The sequence below is a fragment of the Helianthus annuus genome, chromosome 13 (assembly GCF_002127325.2).
Source record: "Helianthus annuus cultivar XRQ/B chromosome 13, HanXRQr2.0-SUNRISE, whole genome shotgun sequence".
Lineage (NCBI taxonomy): Eukaryota > Viridiplantae > Streptophyta > Magnoliopsida > Asterales > Asteraceae > Helianthus > Helianthus annuus.
The window spans coordinates 82,765,814-82,771,871 of NC_035445.2; the positions used below are offsets into that span (position 1 = coordinate 82,765,814).

The following is a 6,058-nucleotide window of genomic DNA, read 5'->3' on the forward strand; positions in this document are numbered from 1 at the left end:
ACTACTTTATAAAGCATAGGAAGGACAGAAATGGTCATTTGCCACTTTACAAGTCTTTAAAGCCCATTGTACAACCTGTTAAGCACAAAGATGTTGAAAACTTCTTTTCAACACAAGCTGATACCCGCTTGGATCTTACCCGGATCAACTTGACCCGTTTTACTTTAATGGATCCAATATAAACATTCTATCACTCATTCTAAACCACAAAATTCATTTTATCCATCCTGCCGCTCCACCTTTCTCTACAAACCCTAGATCCTCCACCGCTCCTCCACCTTTCATCCATGGAAACCGGTCGTCGCCATCACCGTCTTCTCCCCTTCTCCACTCCAACAGTCGCTTAGTGGTACCGTTTTTTACCCTATCTATCGTTTTTGTTTGTTAAATTTTAGATCTTTTAAGTTTTTTTAAACATCTTTGTCAGATCTGTTATAGTACTTCCAGATCTGTGTTGGTTTTCTGTTTTTCTTAATGTTTTGTGAATGGATCTACGGAGAGAGTATATATTTTTGTATTTATTAGGGTTTTTATTTTCTAGAAATGTGAATACAGTTGAAGATGAAGACTGATGAACAGGTGAAAGAGAGAACACTGCGGATTGGTTCAAGAACCTTCAAATTCAGCCTTAGTGGTACCGTTTTTTACCCTATCTATCGTTTTTGTATGTTAAATTTTAGATCTTTTAAGGTTTTTTTTTTAAACATCTTTGTCAGATCTGTTATAGTACTTTCAGATCTATGTTGGTTTTGTGTTTTTCTTAATGTTTTGTGAATGGATCTACGGAGAGAGTATATATTTTTGTATTGATTACTGTTTTTGTTTTCTGGAAATGTGTGTACTGTTGATGGTTTTTCAGGTTACAGAAAAGCATAGTAACTGATGTGGAAAAGCATCTATGGAGGTCAAACCTGGTCAAATGGTATATGAACCTATTCTTGAAGAAGGTGTTTTTAGGTTTGATTGCTCTGCTGATGCTAACTTCTGTTTTGTTAGATTTTGTGTTTATGCATCTTATTTAAGGTTATGAATATGGTAATTAGCTTCCGACGATATCTCAGCAGATTCGACACCAGATCCGACACCAGATCGATTTCTATGGCTTCTTTCCCGGTGGCTTCAAGATCCGACACCAGATCTACTGGTTTGACTATAGGGTACATTTCTTTTTACCATATCTTCTTTTTTTTTTGTTATTTGAATCGGATCTGTGTAATATTTTAGATCTGCCGTTGAGTTGTTCGTGTTAGGGTGCACCGGAATAACCAGATGTGGTATGTGTTCTATAGTTTAGTTTTTTTTTTCTTTAAAGAAGTTTGTATCTTTAATTTGAAGTTGATTATTCTGTTTATCTTGCAAGTATCATCTGGAATGAACAAGCTGGATAACCAGTCGATCTCTACAAAATTTCAGTAAGGTATTGTTCGAGCCCTAGCTTTTTTATTGAGTGAACTCTGTTTATGAAGTTGTGATTGACTGATTTCATGTTGTTTCAATATCGGATGTGTTGTTGTAGCTGATGAAAGGATAACTAGATGAATAATAACTGTTTTGTTTGGTTAATTTGATTGTTTTGAATTGGATGTGTTGCTATAGTTGATAAAAGAAGAATTAAGTGAATAGTAACTGTTTTGTTAGGGTTTACGTTGTTTACTTTTGTAGTTGTCAATTTGTTTGCCAATATTATCATTATGAGACCATTTTCTCCAAGTAGCATAAATTAGTATTATATATGCATGAAATGTAATTTGTTTCTTAGCTTAAGATAAAAATAGACTTAAGTTTTATTTTACTTCCATTCAGTTGCTTGAAGTATTCTAAACATTAAACCAATATTAAGTATATTTCTTTTCCTGTGAATGTTTAATATTTTCCTAACTTGATTTGGTGAATGTAATGTTTTTCAATTTCTATTCAGTTGTTGTATACATATACTGACTTTGGCATTGTTATTTTTTACTTTAAACAAAATGTTGAAAATAGTTTTTTAACCATTGAAGTATCTCATGAATCTTTTCGAACCTGCAACTCTGTTTCTAATTAATTTTTCCGGGATGTGCATAACTTGAGAAAATCGCGGGGTCCACCAAGGAGACGATGAAACTACGCTCACTGACTCTATATCGCGAGGACTCCGAAGCAAACGGTGTGTCTAGCTGATATTTAACGGTGTCGTAAAGGTAATTGACAGTGTTAAGTTCTAGAGTTTTTGATGAAGTATTCAGTTGTTTTGAATCTTTTGACAGTGGGATAGCACGAAAATAAAAAAAGGTATTCGTTGCATCCAACATTTGCACACGGAAGTACTCTGGTCTTATACGAGGTCCTGACCGGAAAGCGTTACATATGTGACATTATTACTGATTCTGTGGTTCTTGGTTTCTTCATTGAAGCCGAAAAGATACTCTCGGTGCTCGGAACTGATGATGCAGTTGATGACTTTTTGTGGTAGGTATGTTATAAGTACACGTTCTGGATATAATTCATAACGTTATATGTTTGATATGATACTAATTTAATATTTTCATAACAGGAAAAGCTTAATCATACTCTCGAAACTCTTGGTCCCGCAGTCCCGCAAATCTTTGAGTAAATGGCGATGCATGACCTACGGAATCTTGTGGCAGAAAGATCAGCTATGAACACATATATAAGCGGAGAGAGTTTTGATTTGCCTCAGATATGATCGGTCTGTTATTAGAAGGATTCATTAAAACGCAGGGTACGTTAGAACTTATTACTACACCAGCTGCACTATTCCCATCATATGGCTACCGCAGTTTCCGAGTGTCAGAAATAGTAGCAGGTACGAAAAAATAGCCTTTTATTGTTTAAACTTTGAAACTACGTAAGGCGAATTATAATGTGTTTATTTTTTTGATAAGCCGGAAGCTTTTGTCACCATGCAACCTCGTACGTAGTTGAGACAAGGTCATGGGTGATGATGTTTGAGATTAGTGGATTTGAAGGAACAAGAACCCTTCAGAGGAGGGCGTCTTCGTTAATATCACATGGCGGGGCGGGGGATAACCTGTCCTCGGCCAGGGAACATAGCGGTCTAGTGAGTTGGCAACAGGGCTCTTTTAAGAGAGAGTTTCTCTCATCTCCATACCGATGTTCAAGGAATTGAAACGAAGACGTTATCAATTATGGTTTTTCAATTTGTTTTTTGCAAGAAATATTAAAAATGTTCTGATTCCTTGAATGCAGAGTTGCACTTAGGTAGCGTTCGTTTCATTGAATGGAATTAGGAAGTTTTTCTTTGTAAAATTGATCTTGGTTGGGGGAGGGAGGAATTTGAAATCCTTCACTCTAATGAAATTTGTGACTATTTCAACATTCCTTAGAAATCATTCACTCTAATGAAGGAATGGAATGGAATGTTGAAATAGTCACAAATTTCATTGATTAAAGAAATTCATTGGATTTCAAATTCCTCCCTCCCCAAACCAAGATCAATTTTACAAAGAAAAGCTTCCTAATTCCATTCCATTCCATTCCATTCCATGAAACGAACGCTACCTTAGGGTTTTTCAATGCTTTTGTCTTGCAGATTTAGATTTCATCTCATCAGATGTGGGTTCCTCTGATGTTATCCCATTTTTTTGTGGGAGAAAGAGGGAGCTGGAGAGAAGAATGGGCAGAGGAGTGAGAGAATGGAAGATGGGAGCCGGCCAAGATGCCGATGGTGGATGGCATTAGTGTCGGAAGATGGATGGGTCGGTAACCATCGTAAACCCCGACAGCGGCGCTAGAGGTTCGCGATAACCACAGACTTCCGGCGAACACAATGGTGAACACAGAGACGCTGACTTTTTAGAACCTTCGGCGGCTGCAGGTAAGTCTCGCGGTGACTACACCAACTAATGAAGGTACCGGATCTTGTGGATCTGGTGGTGACGGCGTCTCGGGTTCCGCAGTAGGCGGCAGAGACAGCTGCTATGTGGTTGTACTGACCTTACTAGAAAAGAACCGTCATGGTACTTGTGACGGTGGCATATGAACGGGGATTCAGGTCAGCAACATTTGTATCCATTATTGCTTTATTTATCTGTTTTTTTTTTTGGAATTTATTGTCTCTAAATTACAAAAATGAGTTCAGTTTGAGTTTTGTGGGAAGAAACATGGGTAATGTTGTTATGTATTATCAGTTGTTTTATATCAGGGAATTTGTTGGCAAATTGCAGGGAATTTGTTGGCAAATTGCAGGGAATTTGTTGGCAAATTGCAGGGAATTTGTTTGCAGTTTGCAAACTCATAAATCTTCCCTCTAAGCCTCTCTGTCCAGGTCAAGCTGGTGATCAGTCCATACGTTTATATTTTGATTAGTGCATAGAAGGGATTGTGTTTTGTTTTTTTTTTTCAACTCTATGCATATATTCGATACCAAATTTGATTGTTACAACTCATTTCTTTTCTTTTTTATATAGACTTGGTATATATATATATTTTTTTAATATTTGTGCTTTTTTTAGTAACTTATGTGCTTACAACACCAGGCAACTTCAGGTACTAAAGGTAGTTCAAGTCATCGATTGGCAAGGACGAGTAGTTGCCTTGAATGTTGGCAGCAAGTCATGTGTTTCAGCATTTTTCTTACCTTTAGAGCGACTAAATATAATAGATATGTTATCCATATATCCCGCTTAGCATCGTCAAACTGTCTTTTGTCTTCTGTAATGTATTGAAGACGCAACATGTCAAGTTTACTAAAAATCATTTTTGTTGACCTTACATGTGGCTGTGCTTTGAATTTCTTGCGGAAGGGAGATCTTTTCAAGATAAATGGGAGGCTCCTACAATCCTCCACGTCTAGCTGAGCCAGTGCCTGAACCGGCTAAAGCGGAGGGGTGCGCTTCTGAACCACCAACAGAAAACAGTCAGGTTAAAACAACATAACTGATTACCTGCTCACACCTGGAGGATTTTCATGCCTTTATATGGCTCAACCTTTAAAAAAATCTCATGAGGCGCCTTCTTTTCATCCATAAGTGGTTTGCCGGCCTGCGTTTCTTCCACGCAACAACACATGCTTGACATAATTTTTTGTTTCTGTTTTTTCCTTTTTTTTTTCTTTTTTTCATTGGGCTTAAATTCTATTTGGTGCTTGACAAATTTAGTTTTATACATTGTTTATATAATTTTGAGATTCTATTAAACTTGTAATGGTTATAGAAACAACGGTGAATCTTGTTCATATTGGTTTGGGCATGTGACTGACCTGAGTATGAATCTCACGACTGATCTTTTTTAGCAAATATTCAGTGAAGTTAGGCTGAGAGAGGGAAGCACTTAAAGCCCACTTAATTTTTTTTTTTTAAATTACAAAGAACCTGGCCGGTTGATCCTCTACATATTTATGAAATGCCTTCAAATATCTTTTACTTCCTACTAACAAAAGTTAGGGATATATTTGCCAAAAAATAATTTGTCTCGCACTTTGAGCCACTAAATAAATATAAAACAAACTTAATGAGCAAAAATTGCTGCAAGTGTAAGAATTAATAAACATTACTGTCATAGAGTTAAGGTTGGGGCCATTGGGTACTTAAAACTCAAAACATATTGAGATATATCTAAGTGTTACCCCCGGGTCGAAAACGTCAAGCTTCGCCACTGCCGAAAGCCTCATTGTAACTGATGATACGATTCATCATTCAAAACCGTTAATTTACCCACATCTTAAAAACCCCTCATAACATAACTAGAATACCGTTGATTTACCCACATCTTAAAAACCCCTCATAACATAACTAGAATCATACAATTTTCTTTGTTTTCTCCTGAAACCGGTAACCCGCCGTCACACAATAACCACCAAACGCCATCACAAAACCACTGATCGCCGCACACCGCTGATTCTCCGCCGCTGAATAAGGCCGCAACCGACCCTCACGTTCTGCTACACTGCCACTATCGTCGTCGCACGCCACATCGGAAACTACATCCCCGTACATAGCCTTAAACTCACCAACCTAAGTGATATGTTTCCCACCGCATCGCGCGGGTAAACGACTAGTATATATATATATATATATATATATATATATATATATAT

General features: G+C 37.1%; 1 long non-coding RNA gene across 9 annotated transcripts; it reads left to right on the plus strand.

Moving 5' to 3' along the window:
* The first annotated feature begins 228 nt into the window (after nucleotides 1-228).
* LOC110898373 lies at nucleotides 229-5,197 on the plus strand. Of its 9 annotated transcripts, none has more exons than XR_004877332.1 (12): nucleotides 229-349; nucleotides 542-634; nucleotides 860-957; nucleotides 1,044-1,157; nucleotides 1,225-1,274; nucleotides 1,361-1,417; nucleotides 2,071-2,180; nucleotides 2,247-2,271; nucleotides 2,394-2,452; nucleotides 2,534-2,806; nucleotides 2,886-3,222; nucleotides 3,528-4,734. It is a non-coding gene; the product is annotated as an uncharacterized LOC110898373 (long non-coding RNA). The 9 variants fall into 9 exon arrangements; XR_004877333.1 differs by having other exon boundaries at nucleotides 2,394-2,448; XR_004877335.1 differs by having other exon boundaries at nucleotides 1,361-2,180; nucleotides 2,247-2,452; nucleotides 3,528-4,015; nucleotides 4,166-5,178.
* Nucleotides 5,198-6,058: the final 861 nt, after the last annotated feature.